Source organism: Symphodus melops (assembly GCF_947650265.1).
Source record: "Symphodus melops genome assembly, chromosome: 1".
In the NCBI taxonomy this organism is placed as follows: Eukaryota; Metazoa; Chordata; class Actinopteri; order Labriformes; family Labridae; genus Symphodus; species Symphodus melops.
This window is the reverse complement of record NC_136691.1, coordinates 16,219,297-16,238,192: the sequence shown is the minus strand read 5'-3', so window position 1 is coordinate 16,238,192 and position 18,896 is coordinate 16,219,297. Positions and strand designations below refer to the sequence as shown.

The window sequence follows — 18,896 nt, the reverse complement described above, 5'->3', positions numbered from 1 at the left end:
GATGAAAATCACAGGCTAATCCAACTTGTGTTTATTTTAACACAACAACTCATAAAGTGACTCATTCGTAAATGTATTAATGAACTTCATAACATTACTGATGAATAAAATCAAATGGACTTCAAGGTCATTCTTGAAGTCCTTGGAGACAAAGCTTTGCTGCAGCGGCCCTCTACGATAGTAAAGCTAATGTAGCGTAGCTTGTGTGTTGAAAAGCACGGCACATGGAACTGGTGCACCAGGTGTCACTTTGTTTTTGAGTCTTCATGAATAATTAACTGTGACGTTTTAAAATGAGGTTAATAGTGTAACATGTTAACCAGTAGGGATGCTGTGGTTAACCACAATTTTAACAAAAATGTCCGACAATCGCTTTAAGGAAAGGTCAGGGTACGATTGGCTGCGACTAAGAGGTTTGTGCCAACCCACCACGAAGACCTTCCTCCCTGAATCTTGCTTGATGATGTTTCAGGGAGCATGACGTCCACCACAATGTCTCCAGACTTCTTCCTCAATGGCTGATATTCCTGAGGATAAACTGACTTAGTATTGTACAACCATAGTAAAAAAGCTGTGACAATTTAGTATAACTTAAAAAAATGTGATCAGAGTTTTTAGTCCACAGGCTTTACCCTCCTGAAGCCCCTCACCACGAGACGAGTCCAAACCAAAGTCTTCCAAACCATTGTCCCAATATATGTCAAGTGAAGTCAAACTATTTGTGTAGGTAGTGATGAATGATGAAGAAAATAGTGTATTTCTCCCCTCAGAGAGGCTTGATAGCTTTAATTTTACAGAAGCTAAATATTCAAAAACAGCTGTGGATGAATCAGAAATGTGGTGCACGGCCTCTGGCTGCAAGTGATCAGCGGCTGTAACTTTAAAAGGCCTCCAACTACATTTTTGTTGACACATTAACTATAAATATTTTGTGCCGTAATTTGTATGTTATAATAAATAACATATACTGACTGAACATAATGCTGTTTATGTTTACAAAATATTTAGTTTATCTGATTATTCATTTAAAAAAAATACAAGATTTTCAAAAATATAAGCTTTCTTATATTTCAAAAGTTATGCAACATCTTAAAAACTGTGTGAGGTATCTTTAAATAACACGTTTTCTGTGCCACAAACTAACAATTGAAGGGGGGCTTCTAACTTCCACAGTCGTAGGAGGTTTACAGATTAGTGCATTTTGAGACCATTCGGGTCTCTGAACTGGGGCACTGAAGGCTTTAAGAAATAAGATACAAGCAACACTGGTCCCTTAGTGACCGTGTTTAAGAGGGCAGCTGAAGAGACTGCTGTTCATAGTTCACTGATCTCTTAAAAGCTCAGGGCGCGCACCGTTCGCTCATGGCCTTTTGACCAGTGCACACAAGTGTTTCATGCTTTGAAATAACCTCTGGTTCTAAATATTCTGCAGCATATTCAAGCATAGATATCAAGGCCACAAACCAAAACGATGCTGTGGTAATAGCAGTGGACTGTTTCTCTCTAAAGTCTTGAACTATGACAAAATTCAGCTTTATGAGCATATGAAATAAAGCTGTCACACCTTTTACTACACATTTCCCTCAAATAGTGTTAATGTGTATGGCTGAACGTTAACAGCAGCATCTTTATGTCCCAACATTAGCAATGTCGGAAATTATTTACAGGCTGTAGCGGAGTGAGCGTGGGGGCAGATGGTTCGGCCGACCCGGGCCCACTGTTGTCTCAAGGGCACACTTGGGGGCCAAACTGAACATGGATTTTTATTTCTTAGTTGACTCTTTCAAATGAAGTTTGTTTGACATGGGCTGAATCTCTAATTCTTCTTTTTTTTTTTTTTTTTTTTTTTTCCGGCTGCAATCAAGACACCATGTATTTTTACATGTGATTACACTTTTTGCTGGACTCGCTTAAAATTGACAGATGCTCAGTGAAACTTCACTGGTAAGTTGTTTCATCATTATTTGTGATGACGCTTGTCCTTGAGGCTGGCCTTTTGTTTGCGTCTGCTTGCTTATTAAACGGCAAGAAATTGCGAGCACACTTGTAGTTTGTTGTCATGTGTGGGTTAATTGCGTGTGCTTATAATATATAGCTTATTTAGCTGTGTGTCTGTATGGGTGTCCAACGTCACTGAATGTCAAACTGTCAGTTGCCTATTTGGTTCCCGCCCAGCAGTTAAGTTTGCCATAGGCCTCACTTGTTCCATAGCAAAGAATTGGTCAAATATGCACACAACCATATCAGCACTAGTTTTACTTACATATCAGCAGGTCACTGTTTCAATGATAAATCCATGTCCCTTACCATGGTGCTGAAATGTCACTCATTGGAATCCCTTCCGTCTCTGAAAATGTCCCTTTGGATCTGTCTTGCATCTCTTAACAGCCAATACCAAGCCATACTATACTATACCATATACTTAACATTCTCCAACATGTGCTATAGCCTATAGAAGACTGTAAGGGCCCACTACAGGCCCCCGCCACCACTGCAATGAGACATAAACTCAGCACCTGTTTACAGGCATTACTGGGTCAATGTGATCCATTAGATCCATTAAAATATTGTGTCTATCTTTTAAACATAGATGAAGAGGAATAAATATTCTCATTTGCCCTTTGCAGGATAGTGTTTCAATTCAAAGTGCTTTTCTTATGAATTATGAGTTTCTAGTACATTACTTTACTTGTCGTGATATAAGTTACATCAGGTTAGCGAGCACAGCTTTGTTTTATCTTACAGCTGGGATTTTGGAAATAATATTCTGAAAATGTCCCAACATTTCCATTTTATTTAGTGATAGCTCGACCAAGATTTTTTGCGTCCCAATTTTGCGATAAAAGTCACCATTTTCTTCATAGTTATGAAAGGGACATAATGATCTCCTACAGTTATCATAATGATAACAAAGTGTCATCTGGAGATAATCCAAAAAAAGAAAAGAGCTTCTTCTTTGATGATTGAGAAAATGGTCAAACGTCCACATCAGTATTTGTAGAAATGATGTAAAAGGTAGAGATACTGTGAGTGCAATGCATGATTACTGGAAAATGCACATTAAATTAGCGTTATTAGTGGGCCCAGATTGAACTTTTAACACACACACACACACACACATGCCAGAGAACGCATGTCTCCATTAATAATGTGCTGAATGAGAGTGTGCAGATAAACAGATGTACGTCTTTGAACAGGAGACAGTGGTAATGTCTCCATCGAAAACAAGCTGCAGCCTGAGCATCTGAGGAAACATGTTTTTGACTGTCACATGGAAAACCCTCCCAGGCAAAAACCTTTCCTATAGAGAGCATTGTCGAGCTTCTGTCTCATAGTTCCTCACCAGAGGCAAAAACTAAGGGGAGAAAACAGCCTTGAGCTACAGCATTGTAATTTGCTGACCATAAAAACAAGAGTCATATTATCGTGGCCTTTTCTAATAGGAGAAATGCCTCTGGGTAACTTCAAATCAAATTCCCCAGACAAAAGTGGCTCTTCAGGCCGACCTTAACTATATTTCATATTGTAGATTATCCTTGATTTAATATATTGCAAGAGAGGCTCAAAACTTGTTTGGAAATTATACTGTACATGCACATACACACATGTCACACTTCTATATAACACTGCTGATGCATTATCATCCACCTCCAGTGACTGCTTATTCGAACCCTAGACCAGACAATTCCATGTCAGAGGAAGCAAATGAGTCAAGACCCGTGCTACACGCCCACAGATCTGAACAAACACATTGTGTTACCCGGGAGAGTGACTGCCTGCTTAGGGAGGACTAAAGCCCTTAATCTCAGCTCTGATTCATGGTAGCTCGCCAGGTTTTAGATGTCATCAGTGTGGAAGTGTGTACGGCTCCTGACCCGCATGGTCGGCCAGTTAAAACAAAAACAACAGATCCTTAAATATGAGAACAGGAGTACGTGGAGTTAAGCCAGGTGACAGTGCTTCAATTTTAAAAACAGCAACACACTCGTGAACAGGGATCAGTGCCAAGACCAGCGACGATTGACACGTGCGATGTTTGGTATGAGAGATGATAATAAACGGGGCTAAATATGAAGGTGAGATTACATGTGATAATGCCACTGCTATTACCAACTCCATTCTTTCATCAACACCTTTCCATTTGCCAGAAAATGAATGTAACATTGAACGAACCATTGCCATGGACAGGCAGGCAGGCAGGCAGGCAGGCAGGCAGGCAGCAGCAGCAATCACTGCATGGATTCAGCATTCAGCACAAATGTTTCTTATAACCAGAAATCTACTTCAAATCCAAGGGGACAGCACTTCACTGTAACAACACACGAGGACTTGTGATGGCAAAGGGTTTGTTGTCTGGAGGATGAGTGTGGGCTACTCCAAGTAAGGCTCCATCTGCAGTACATAATAAGACTTTATAAATACACCAAGGCACACTGCAGAGTTTGTGCACCTAAAATGGGATGAGGCGAAGAATTTGATTTTAAATACCAGTCTTTGCAGCTAGCAGCCGTAAACTAAACTATTTAGAGCTTGAGCAACACTGCCCGCCATTCATTACACCTTATTGTATTTTGCATAATAGTTGTGGAATATGTTAAGGATTTAAGTCATAAATATAGAGGATCTTCAACACTACAGCAGATAAAAGTTACATTTATGACGGTGTTATATGTTGCTATACTGTATGTGCCTGAAATGTTTGTCAATAAGCCTTATACTTTACTTTCAGAAACCCTTTTTGTTTTCTGTAAAAAAAAACAAACATATATATCTATCTCTGAAACGTAAACTCATTCCCCCATCTCTTTGCAGGAGCGCTTGCGCACAACGTGAGAGTCGGACACAACGTTTGGTGGGCTATGGTCCATGGCAAGGGGGTAGCGATGAGACCAATGATCCTCCTCCTCTCTCTCTTTCATTCATCATCATAGGACAAGTGCCAGTGTTCTCTATAAGCTCTCTTGCACAACACAAAGGAAACCCAAGTTGACATGAGAGTCAGCGTGGCGACTGTTTCCAACTACGCCGAAAGAAAGCTTACCTCCCCGGCCGCTCGCCGCTCCTGTCCCCGGGCGTTTGTTCCTGTTCCGCGGCGACGCTGCTCATGAAGGAATGCTGCTTTTATCCCCGCGAACACTGTTGTTGCATTTTATAGCCAAAAGAAGAGAGTGCGATGGCAGCAGCTGTGTGCTGGTGAGTAAGTGTCCTGTCTGTGCGACGGGGTTGCAAGTCACCAGGTTAAGTGTCCGGGACGAGGGAGGCAGACGGTTCCTGCTGGGCTCGCTGCGCGATGCTGGATGGAGGATGTGACAGACTGCTTGGACTGCTGCGTGTGACAGAGGGCTGCTGCGTGTAGACACATTTTTCATGATGCTGCTCCTCCCTTGCACTGTGATTGGTTCGTACGCGTCCTGCAGCGCCCCCATCCATCACTACGCGCAATTGCACTCATCTGCTGGGAGACTCTCAGTATGGATAAAAAAACGTCAATTTCATGCAGAGTCTTGGTTTTAAAGTCAGTGAGTGAGTTTCGGAGGTGTATGCATGTATGGGCTTTGTGAAGTTGTGGTTCATTTTTCACAATATAGCCACGAATGGAGAAATAACCATTTATCACAAGTGTTTTGAACAAAGACGTCTGTGTTCATTCAGCAATTAAATACTCAAGAAACAAATACTTTCACGTCAACAAAAAAAACCTTCTTCCATAAACCCTTTATGAAATGAGTAAAAGAGTAAAAACAGACAAAATGCTCAGTTGCATACAACATAAAACTATTATGAATAACAATAATAATAATAATAACAATAATAATAATAATAATAATAATAATAATAATAATAATAAAGTTATTATATGTAAAATAAATAAAAAAGAAACATTTCTGTATACAACTTTGGTATCAATATTTGTCCAGCTCTTGTCGGCCTTGTTCTAGCCTTTTCAATTCAATTAACTAAAATACAAAAATAATGTACTGTCAATTAACAGTTTTGGACTTTAAAGGATTGTCCTTATCTTTGTATTCCTTTCTCGGGCCATTACCTGTTGCTAAATTAAGATGTTTAGCTTACTTTAAAGATTATGACCATGTAGCATAACATGCAAGGTTCTTTGGTTCACTTTTCTTTTGCTCTTCCCCTTTCTATAATCGACCTTGTTACATTCACACAGGTGCTTTCACTTAATTCACCTGATTAGCTCTCTTTTTTAGACTATGTGGAAGTGTACTTAATGTTGGATTGACATCAATAAATTGGGAGGCCAGAGACACCTAATCTGTATATGGTGTGATGACATTATTATTATTTTTATTTTTTTTACTGTTTAGCTCCGCTGCCATCTTTACTTTTGGTCTTATTGGTCACCTGTGTTAACACAATACGTTTTATAATAGGCCAGTAGTATAATAAGCAGTAAGAAGAGAGGCTGTCAATAATAAAATTCATGATAGATGAATTCATTAAGTTGCTTTAGTTTCAGGATCCTGGCTCAATGTCATGACTTACTGAGACATCGAGCAGAACAGAGCACGTAACTAATTAGTAGCACCAGTGCTTGTCATGCAGAACATATTAAAATACAGTGAACAGAGGGAATAGTACTCTGTAAAAAAAAAGATACACATTAACTACTCAATAAAATTGATGCAACAGACTGCACACATTATTGATTATGAAATCTAACTTTGGTAAAAGTTGAGTTCATACAACTCAAATCAGTTGTTAAAGAATAACCTGTTTAAATTGACTAGATTCAAATAAAGCACACAAATAAATTTAAACATTAAGCAGATATCAATAAGGGAACATTTCTCTGAATAATTAATTCAATATATAATTGAGTGATACTAATCTTTATATCCAGTGCATTTTTTTTAAATGTCCTTTCCAAAATTAATTAAAATGAAACACCAACAACAAATAAATTGTCAGGTGACCCAGAGATTGCAGTGCAAATTGTTTTGAGTAGTAAACAGACACAGCTTAGAGTCTGCTTTAAACTATGTAAAGTATGCAATAAATGTAATTTCTTAAGTTTTGTTTGAGTAACTGATCCTTAACAAACATAAAAACATCTGAGATGATATAGAGCTAGCTAGCTAGCTTTGTCGCTGTCAATAACACAAAAATATAGATCATTCTGGGAACAGTAACACAAAGGTAGACTGTTCTGGGATCAGTAATACATAAGTAGGCTGTTCTGGGATCAGTTACTCAAAGATGTGTTTGTGTTTTACTTGATACTTAACCTGTGTCTCGTTCCAGGTCTGTTGGCTGCATGTCCTTCCCCTACCACAACTCTACCAACCGCAACCATACCTCATTGCCCTTCTCATGGAACATCAGCTTCTGGCAGTGAACACCATCTTCCAGAAAAGAAAGGGCAAGACGTGGACCTTCCAAGACCGAGCATCAGGTGTACTGCGCCAGCTGGACTACATCCTAGTGAGGCGAAAGTGGAGGAACTCCATCCTCAATGCTGAGCCTTACAGAACGTTCAGCACTGTGGGCACTGACCACCGTGTGGTCTCCATGAGGGTACGACTGAGCCTCAGGGCCCCCAAGCCAAGCCCCAGGTTCCGGTATGACTGGAAGGCACTGTCAACCGACCCTGGCCTGCAAACCAGGTATAAGGAGGAGGCAATGAGCCGCTTTCAGCAGTTGGACGAAGCAGCCCAGCAGCGAGCACAGGGATTGGACTCACGGGGTTATAAGCAGTTTCTTAATAGAATAATTTGATGTTGAAAAAAAAAATAAAAGAAGAGAACAACTGGTTTAAATATGTTGTTTACATGGTTTAAAACGTGCTTATAAAAGTCAAATTGATACTACTTTACACTACATGAATTTGCCTGAGGGAACCTTCCCAGTGAATAATTAAGTTACAATCTATCTCTCCTTTCTAATATGAAAATCTAAGGGTAAATAAAAATGGTGATGTTGCTGTATGTGCTGCTAAACCTAAGATGTTTAAAAAGAAAAAGAAAAAAAATTGGCTTTGGCATAGGCCAAAACTTTGCCAACTTTAAAAGAGGCAGTCAATATTGATTGACACAGTTTTTTGGATTCAAGAGAAGGAGGTGAAAAGGAAAAGAAAATGTAATCCTAATATGCATAGAAATTTTTTTTTCAAAATACTTAGTTTAGTAAAGTTAAATGAAGTGCAAACCTACAGCAACATAGCAAACTAATCATGAAGAAGTGTAATAGCAGAACAAAGTAAAACAAACACACAGCAAAGTAACATTATGAATTATGAGTGTGATATGTTTGGAGGCTCATAGGAGGGAAACAACAGCTCTCCCTAGTGGGCGTATACACTACCCTATGATTAACCTAGAGAGTTTTAGCATCAATTTATAATACTCAAATTACAATAGTCCTATAAAACTGCACTCCTATTTATTAACTGTGTCAGGTCTGGTAGAGGTGTTGAGGGATGCCTGAGGCCTTCAGTGCATTATGTCATGAAGCTTTAAAGAAAAAAAAAAAAGGGCACAAGACAGCATAAGCATTGTTCTGTATCCTCAAATTCAAACTTATATTTTGCTTGTTGCCCTTTGGGTCAAGACTGACACGACTCCAACACCATCTGCACTTTCTTAGTCGGCCGTTGTTTTAGCATGTGAAGCAGACCTTCATCTTTGCAGTGCCACACTTGACTTTCTCCTTAAGTTGTCTCTTCCTACACTGAGACATACATTACTAATGTCATTAAACAAAAAGAGGCATATTTTGTTGCCCTCTGACCATCTTTCCTAAACATTCTTCGATAATGTACTGAAAAGACAGCCTTCTATGTGTGTGTGTGTGTCGGTGGAGACTGTGTGAATAAATATTGATTCACAATAATGAGCCAGTGACGAGCCTTTGTTTGGAGTGCACAGAGATCAGCCTTCCCTCACTTCTCTCTGATGTATTCCCCCTATTCTTTCCTCTCAACCTGTTCTGTTAGTGCTGATTGTCCTCTTCACCCTCGCTCTCTTTCCTCCACCTGCATGCTGCTTACAAACACACAGCTCTTTTCTGTCTTGCAGCTTGTCGTCCTGTCTGCTCTCTGGTGGTTGCTGCCGATGACTGAGAGCACCCGAGTTGCACGCGTGGCAGCATGCCAACCTATTTGTGTGTTTTGGATCACTGGTGTCTTTATCTCGCAGCTCAGGTGAGGAGGAACAGGGAAGTGCTGAGTGTGTCTATAGTATCTTCTTAATCACACAAGGTCTTCAGCATGTGTGTTTACGCGTCTCCACACACAAATGTAAAGCTATTGATCCTCACTTATTGACTCTGTAAGTCTCATTTGCCCAAGCGGTGTGTGCTTCACAATGGAAACGTGTAAAAAATGTACAGGACACTGCTTGTATTATTGTATAGAAGTCCAACGAGAGCAGCTTCAAATGAATGGCATGACAGTTTTAAAAAATTTCCTGTCATTAAAAAGAAAAGTTTTCAATGTTGGTGCTGGTCTGGTGTATTTTGTTTTGCATTTCCTGACAATCTCATTGACTCAGGGAATCAGCCAAAACTGGCCTAAATTAAGAACAGCAGATATTACTAATCTGTAGCTGCTCGTGAGTCACTGTTTGCGTAGCCTTGCGAAAATGCACAAATAAATCCAAGGATGCCTTTGTTGAAATTTTGAAAATGTTCACCTTAACCTTGAAAGCCATTGAAGATTTCCAGCAGCATTCTTGAAATAATATATACCTGTTTGTGTCCTGAACACTCTCCCTTCGCCGTCCTTCCTTTCTTCACCCTAATCATCCTCTCCCTGACAGCAGTCACCTGTTTCAACCCTCAGAACAGTAAGTGGTACCCGCTGGCCTGCCTGCTTCTTCAGTGTCATCTCGGCAAGAGACAATATCTACCTGTCAGGTGAGCTAAATCATCCACTACACCGTAACACTCACACAGTAGCTTCCCTGTCATAGTCATTAAGTTGCACAGAGCTGGAGGACAGTGGATGCTTTGGGTTAATCAGACTAAATGTAAGGGGGATCGGTACCATGCACTATTGTGTAAATCCCTTTGTCTATTTTGTTTTAATATTGTGAGCGCTCTGTAGTGTAGAAGAGCAAGCATGGCTACGCAATATGGATATGACATCCACCGTATACATATTGTCCAATGTGAGATCTGATCAAAACGACTAAAAGAAAAAAGCCACAGTCAGTGAAATTGAAATCATGTTCTCTGTGCTTTTTTTCCCCATTGTGTTGATTCTGAGACTGTACGTCTTGTAAAATTAAACAGGGGTTTCAAAACGTTTCAGCTAGCGCCCTCCAAAATAAGGATGCTAGAAAGTGCAGACCCCCTGGAGCCACTTGGAGACAAGTAATGTCGTACGCAGCCATGCATACACACTTATATGTCTATCCAGACACTGGTAACATGAATGAACACAGACACACACATCATCCTAAAACCCCTGAAATAATTTTGTGTACACATTTTTTATATATAATAAAGGCTCAAAGCAAAATCCAATTAACTTCCATGAACAGACTTTAGCACTGAGTAGACACATTAAACTTTTTGAACATTCAATACAGAGAGCACATGGCAAATTGTTGCTATCATGTGCAGACTTAAACATGCATTCTTACACAAATTGATTCAATGTAACTCAATGACAAGGTATAATTTGACATTTTTACAATAATGGGTAAAACTTAAATTGTTTCACATTTTTAGTCATATTTTTGGTTGGCATCATGAAACCACCCTCTTAGGGGCTTGTGACCACCACTGTTGACATAACTAAAATAAACTGTATTGTGACATAAGGCCATGCATGTGTCATATTGCAACGTGATGACGTTTCAGTGCTCAGGCCCAGTTGAGCCTGGAGCGATGCAAGTGGTGGTTAGTTGGGGACAGGTGAGGGGCACAGTGGTGCTTCTGAATGGTATGCGACAACTAGGCCTAATGTGACTGAACCCTCATTTACTTCAAAAAGGGTTACCATGTTCACAGTGTAGTCATTTGTTGTTTTAATAAGTGGCGCTGCTTAGCACAGAAAATAATTACTTACTGTCCTTCTATTTGAAATACTTCTTTCATTAAAAAAGATGTACTCTATTGTACATTTTTAGACCTTATGTCTGCATGTTGGTAAACTCTGCAGCCTCTGCTGTGTTGTGCAGTTTATTAAGTTCCATATTTGCCCACTAAACACTGCCAGAATCCTGCACAGTGCTGCACATATGGCAGAGAGCATTGCAGCAGGTTTTGTCCTGTGTGTACCTTTCCTCTCACTCTTTGTAGGCTACATTTTTGTTTGGGCATTGGAACAGGTCTGCTTGTTTCCACTGACAGTCAGACAGCCAGTGCAGACATCAGACGTGTTCGAGCACAGTGAATCAACAGACTACACTAACCCCCCTCCTGTTTGGATTTAATAGTTCAATTCACACCTCTAGACTTTTATAACTCTGCTTCTCATTCTGTATTTCTACTCTTACCTGGGCTGAGGAGTACATTTCAGCAGAGAAGCTTCCTCCTCTTGCACAGCAGAGTGAGTTGAACCAATAATCAAAAGAACATGGATTTATTAAAGTGAACAGCTGCCACTTATTAAAAGCTCAGTTGACCTCTAAATGAAACAGGCTAATATGATATCTCAGCTCCCAAGAAATCAGTGATTCACCATTTGATATTATCATAAACTATGTTATGCAATGGTTTTGTTATGTTTCTGTTATTGTGAAGCTCTGCCTCTGTCAGAAAACTGCCAGAGGCCTCCTCTCCCTGGTAATACTGTGGCGCTGCCCTCTCATGGGCTGCAGCAGCAAGGGAGAAATAACCCACACATGGATTAAAATAGTTGAACTTGTAATATCAGGAGGAAAATGCTTTGTCCTTTTCAGAAACAGCAAGTTGGAGCAAGATTCATTTAGTAGGATGATGTAAAACACATGATATTTGGAATTAATGCATAAACAGACTGAATGTGATAAGTTGTTAGAGGGGACAGTAAATGGATCAACAGGTATTTAAAATGAAGTTTATCATTTTGTTTTTTTCCAAGAAATTGATTACAGGTGCTAAGTTTAAAGAAGGTCAAATCTGTTTTTTATTTTCATTCTTCTGCAGATTAAATCATTTTTTGTTTGTTCACAATATTCTCTGCACAAATACGTCACCCTCAAATTCTGCTTGGAGCTACTTTTAACATGTCTGACTCTATTCCACCAGTGAGAATGAACGAAACTAATATGGTGTCCTCTGCATCATTTACAATACAAGATTCACAGGATTTAACTATGATCCCAGCTGTCTTACACACCTTAATACAGTAGGTGCGCAATCTGCTGCAAATTGACTCACTGTGCAGGAAATAGAACCAGTTACAGACTGCTGTATCAAATGGAAAAAAACAAAAAACAAAATTATTACGTGTATCAATAAAGTTTAAGCCCATGCCCCTTCCAGCATTTCTACAGCCTCAGTGGGCTGTTGTGTAGATCTGTTAGAGGTCTTAATTCAGCTTCAGCATCTAAAGCTCAATTTAGAGATTTAAAAGGTTTTTTTTTGGTGGGGACAGTCTCAACAGTACTGAACTGTGTTGGGTGACATACAGGCTCTCGTAGCCCCCCTACCAAGCTAATCCCTGCTGCTCAGGATTAACCAACTACACAGCACTGGCCCTTACCGAAATGCAAGGGCATCAGTTTATCCTCTGACCTTACCCAAGTCCCAACCACTATCTGATTCTGAATCTGCAGGCAGCGACAATCCAGATTATCCATGACAATATAAAGATATATTTTAATGTAGGATGTTTTTATTTTGTGTGTCTATTGTGAATGCTGTTTCCCCAGTTGCTTCTCTGTCTTTCAGTGCAGCTTCAGGACTGATCAGAGAGAGTCCAAATCAAGCAGATCATCACATCGCTTTCCTCATTTATCTCCATCTTTCCTCTCCTGCACCCTCTGAATCATTGCCCACCATGTCTCCTCACAGACACTAATTAGGTGGACAGGGGATGATTTATTTTGGGGGATGAAAAATTATTGTCTATCAATGTATCTGAAAGACAGTAGCTAGATGCCACGTCTCTCAAATGATGTCTCCTTTCTCCTCTGACAAACTGGAAGTTCTGGACCTCCTCCTTCTGCTCAGAGGGACGAGTAGAGAGGAGGGCAATCTGAGTAGCTATGAGCTGACTCAAACTTCACACGAACAGAAATAGACTCATTAACCACCATCTGACAAAACTGTGTTGGGATTGTGAAGGGATTGAGATATTTAACATTTTTAATAATGAGAGCAGTTGTTAGGCTGATATTAATAGTTGAAGCAGTTGGAGTCCTTTTCAGCCGGCCGTCTACACCAACAATCCAGAAGAACCTACCTAGAAAAATATATGGTTAGTAACCTAAATGGTATATAGAGAATTATAGATAGTGACTTGCAGTAATATGATGTATAGATCCTCTGGCAGTCTAAGCCTGTAGCAACATAAGGAGCTGGTCCATACCTGAGCCGGAGAGGTGTCTGATAACTGAAGGCTCTACCTCTTGCAGTACAGACTATAGGCAGTAGAGACTATAGGCAGCACCAGCAGGCCTACATTCTGGGATCATAACATTGAAGAGGGGTAAGATCGCACTTTGAGCTCTTGAACAGGGGTACGATTGTGCCTGACCATCATACAAATCACACTCTGCCCAACTTGTCAGCTAAAATAGTAGGGCTTACTTTGGTATTGAATTTGGGTCACAGTCATAACCACTCGTCTACTTTTGAAGAGTACAGAGCAGTAATTCATGTATGACCCACACCAGCGAGGCTCAGATCCCTCTGTCCTTTGTGATGTTCCCATCCAATTACTACTACGCACACATTTTCACACACATGAACACAGACTCTTTATTTTTGTGTCTCCTTATTTACTTTTTGAATTAACCTTCATTTAACCAGGTTGGTCCCACTGAGATTAAAATCTTCTAAAGTTTACACTTTAAGTGTTCTACACAATGGCTGCAGATTCAAATTCAGCCACCACAAGAGTTTATTTATTTACTTACTCATTCACTGATCATGTACATAACTACGAATATATTGGTATACTTGTGAACCTATTTTGCAGACGCTGCTGTACAGGATTGCTGCAAATAAAGTTGTGTTGTATTATTTATACAATAAAGAGTCTATCTATCTTATAGAGTCACTCAGATTTTGTTATCAGACTGAGGCTTTTTCCAGCCCTCCTGCTGTTTCTCACTTTCTATGCTGTATTTTATCTCAGAGGAAATGGATATGTGTGAGTATATGAAAGACTGGCAGCCTATCTATTAAAGTTTATCTCTAGTGTGTCGAGAAAAGCTTGGTTCAACATCCACTCTCCCCTCCCCTGCAGGTAAACACATTAGTGAAATTGCTGTGACGCCTCATGCATAAAAGTACAGACAGGGAGTCCCTTTGTAAACAGCTGAAAGGTAAGAGAAAAAGGTGCAGCCATGTTTTATGCTATTTTGTCTTTCTGTATTACATTATATCACCAACTAATTTATGCTTCTCATATTTACTCTTCTTTTCTATAACACCTAAATGCTGCCCTGTGGCTACTGCTACATGATGCAGAAAAATAAGCCAACATGTTAAAAAAGGGTTTAAGATGTGTAACGGCACTAAATAAATCCAGTGGGTGACTTTTTTAATGCTGGCTCCTGTGGGTGTTAAATAATGCTACAAAGTGAAGTCCTGAAGCTAATCTGCTCATGCCCCAAATTGTATTAGGTCAAATAATGTATCTTGCAGGTTTTGGTTGAGATGACATTTGACAAATGTAAATTGAGATTTTATTGGGAAATAGCTCAACTGATTTTCAGGTGGTACAATGAGAGACCACATGTTCTGTTCTGTTAGACCTTGATTTAGAAATACCTAAACTCAGGCTCATAAAGAATGAGTAATTTTAGAAATTAAGGACAATGATGTGTTGTCTAAACAAAAATATAAACAAACTGTTAATTCGACTGACCTGTCCATGAAGAGTCCTGTAATAATTCTTAAATGTTTTTTGTTAGTATACCTTAGGACTGCAGATGAAATGTAGCTTTTATACTAACTCTGGCTTATTTATACGGATGCTTTTTGCTGATATGTTGTTTAATTCAATAAATAATCAAAGGAAAATGAATTGATGAAGCCTGATACCATTTTTTAAGACTAAAGGCTGGAGGCTGTGTCTGTAATAGTATTTTTCCCTCTAAAAAATTTGCAGCTGTTTGCAGTTGTACTTTTGGCTTTTTGTTGATCTCTTAATCAGCTTCACTCAGCAGTGTCTGTTCTTTAAATTTATGAACCTCCCCCGAAGTGGTCAGAGAGGTCATTCCAACTACCGGAGACTAAAACAAGTGTTTGTCTTTCTTCCTCAAAAGGGCTCACTTACCCAACCTGGCGCTGTTATGTCTTGATAAGATAACTGGCACTCCTTGGTGTTAAAGTGTACCTTTCTAATACTTTATAGCCCTCCATAGGGGTCCTTGCGTACTCAGCACTATGCCCAGTTTCCACTTACATTGCGCCAAAGCATGATTATCCCCCCTACCTGTGTCACCATGTTGCATCACCAGACCATGAAGTGAGGTCTCAAAATCCGAACAATGGAGAACAAAACAGATCATGACAGTAACTTTTCTGCCTTTACAGCTTATTTTGACTGGTTTTGGACCATTTTCAGTTATGTTATGTTACATCTAGCCTTGCATATCCAAGCTTGTGCATTAGCAACCGAACGGTGCCAAAATCCACCTCATCCAACCATGTCAGTGCCGAAGGAAGTATACCGTGCTTGAGCCCTCACACTCATCAAATGAACTGTTCTTTGGTAATCAAACGTGCTTCGGTACGGAACGGATTTCCTCATGTGAGTGCACCCCTAAAAGTACCTCTGCACACCTGTTTGTCTTTGAGGAATATATCATGAAATAGTATTGAAAAGTTAAAAGAAGGAGATATGTGTGCTTGCTTAAATAAGGGAAAACATCAAATGAAGGCCATTGACTGGTGAAAAATCATTAAAACCACCTTAAATTGAGAGTGCAAGACTGTTTCCTTTGTTTGATGTGTTCAGTTGATAATGTTGAAGTGTTTTTCTTTCCTAGTTTTCTTTGCTGCGGCTCTTTAATGAGGCCTACTGCTGAAAGGCTGCCTACGGCTTTGATCAGTGGCCCATGGACACAGGATTACACTGCTAGCACACCACACTAATGGAACCACAGGGCAATAAATAATTAAATAAATAAAAGGTTACCAAATATACATATACTTAGTGCCCACTCCTCCTCTTACAAGCACACAGTAAACCCATTACTCTGTTTGTTGTTGTCATCGTGTCAGGACTTTTCGTCTTGCTGCGTGTATGGGTGCTGTTCTGGGTCGGCTAAGTGTCCAGTTCTGTGTTGAAGTCTTGCCAAAAGATGATTCAGTGAAAAAAAGGTCTGAAGCTCAGCACTGACACACAGCCCAACTCTAGGGACTATTAGCTTAAAGCTCCAAACATATGTTGCTTTGTGTAATTGCTTTAATTGCTGTCATTGTACGTAATGGTGGTTCTTTTTCATCTTTCCTCATGGTGTAGGCATTATGCTAATTATTTATGTCAGCCCTGGAGCCAATACCAGCATTTCTCTGTGAATTCAGCCCAGTGGGAACTTTGAATCAGAGTGTTTCTGTATATTATTGGTGTGTGTGGGGGTTTAAATGACTAACTGCAAAGTGTTTTAGACAAAGATTTGAGATGTATGGTAATTCAAAGGCTCATAATTTTAAACCTTGACCTGAATCTCCAACTTGTTTCTTTCTTGTTTGAGTCTTTTGAGTCTTTTACTTTTTACAATTACAATTCAAATATATACAGTATATATGGTTAAATGACTTTAGTGTTGTGCGAAATGTAATTTTTTTTTTTTTAAATGTAAAAAATTAATTCAGCTGTGACAGTAACTCCAACATGTGAGGGACAGTCCGTCTAGCTGGTCTATTCAGCAGAGGCCACAATGTCTGGAAAGATTTATTTGTTTGCAGATTTGAACAAGGATGGCGATCAGCTGGGGTCCTCCAGTCCTCTGTACCGCAGAGCAACACCTGGAGCTACATTGAATCATGTTTGATACACCTGTTAAAACTAAAGAATTGTATGTCTTTTCAAGGTACATTCTTGTATTTCACTCGATGATTGTATGATGATGATGATGGTTCATCTGTTCACTGAGCAGCTCATACACATTGACTCCCCTTTCATGCCAATTCATGCAAAAAGTGGATGTATAATTCTGACCTGTTCTTCTGGCGTGGACAAAAGAGTTTCAGTCATTGTCTCTCCTGCGCTTAGTTGAAGATGAATCCGAATTCTTGACAAGAAATTATATTGAAAAGAGTGATGAGCTGTATCCGTGTTCCAGCTTTATAGCTAAGACAAGCTTACTGCTGTGCAAAATGTTGGAACCCCATGGATTCCTCGCACAAAGATCTTTCTGTATTCTTTACAAAAAAAGAGAAAAGTTTTCACAAAATTATGGCTTACTGTCTCTGTAGGCAGTACTCAAAAGCAGCAGTTATGAGGGAGAAACTGTGGGTCAAAAATGTGTTTGATGTCAAACATTTCCTGACAGAAAGTTGTTATCATGTCATTTAAGCCCCAGCATGGAGGCAACTTTCTCAGTTTTGCAAACCAGAAACTTTCTTCTCTGCTGTTGGAATATTTTTAGAGCAACACAACTGTGAGCCAAATCATCTAATTGAGTGACGTGTGTTTCTGGGGTAAACGCTGAATGCTTTTTAAGAGCTGGTAGAGAAAGAGATAAATCTGGTGAGAAACACACATGGAGAGAGACACAGAAACACAACATCACCTTTCCACATGAAAACTGTCCTCACAAGGGTCACAGGTCCAAACACATGCGCAAGACGCATTTAATAAGCCAGAAGGAAACACTGTGTGTTCATCTATAAGTCTGTTGATGAGTCTGTTTGACAGCCAACAAGCCAGCAGATAATTAACAGGTTTAGTCATCTAAGATTGGGCCGCTGATGATGATAGTGAGCTGGTGAGGAGTGCTTCTCGATCAACACTTATGCCTGCCTCCATCGCGCTCCCTCTTCAGTGGCCCTATTAATCTCTCCTTCTCTCACCTCCTTTTTCTCTCTTGCTGCCTTGCCCTGCTGACCAACTTTTGGTTTGTGGTTATCCCCTCAATACCTGTGTCGTCAAGAGGTATAGGTTTCTCTCTGCGGCACAATTAGGGAAAGACCATGACCCCTTAAAGAGACATTTAAAAGTGACTAAGACTCACACATCTGTGACAAAAGCAGGCTACTAGGAAACACACACACACACACACACACACACACACACACACACACACACACACACACACACACACATTAATTTACCTTGTACCTTCAAGTAATATATCCAGCAGCATTCCCTCTTGACAGACACTCTCCTTTGGCTGGCCGGCTGCAGTTGCAGAAGCTTCAGAAGCTCTGAGCACGGACTGATCTTTCTCGAAATCAAAAACAGAACAATGACTCCCACAAACAACTAAAAGGCCAAACGCTGGGCACAGCATGAGAGAGACATTATGGAGGTGGATGACGAGGAGGAGAAAGGGAGAGTGGTGCAGAGGATGGAGTGTTTCCATAGATACCTAATAGGTCATGACCCTCCATATGTTCTCCATCAAACTAAATTAAAGCACATAATCCTCTTCATCTGCCTTTTTCATCCTTTCCAAGGCTAGATTCATTCTACAGCAGGGAAAACAGAAGTTCTTGCTGCTCCACAGACTTTGTTGTAATCCTATTTATATATCTGGCAGCAACAACTGAAGCTCCTTGGTCCTCTTTTCTGATGCTCACACGTTCTCTCTGCGGGGAAC

At 39.9% G+C, this 18,896-nt stretch overlaps 1 protein-coding gene across 2 annotated transcripts in view; it reads right to left on the bottom strand.

Moving 5' to 3' along the window:
- LOC306831128 (kelch-like protein 29) overlaps window positions 1-5,651 on the bottom strand; it is a 142,158-nt gene extending 136,507 nt beyond the window's left edge. Inside the window, exon 1 of one of the 2 annotated variants that reach the window (XM_079355052.1) lies at window positions 5,042-5,651. The gene's annotated coding sequence lies outside the window, so the exon portion shown is untranslated. The remainder of the gene's footprint in view (window positions 1-5,041) is intronic. The other variant, XM_079355051.1, reaches the window with a different exon arrangement.
- Window positions 5,652-18,896: the final 13,245 nt, after the last annotated feature.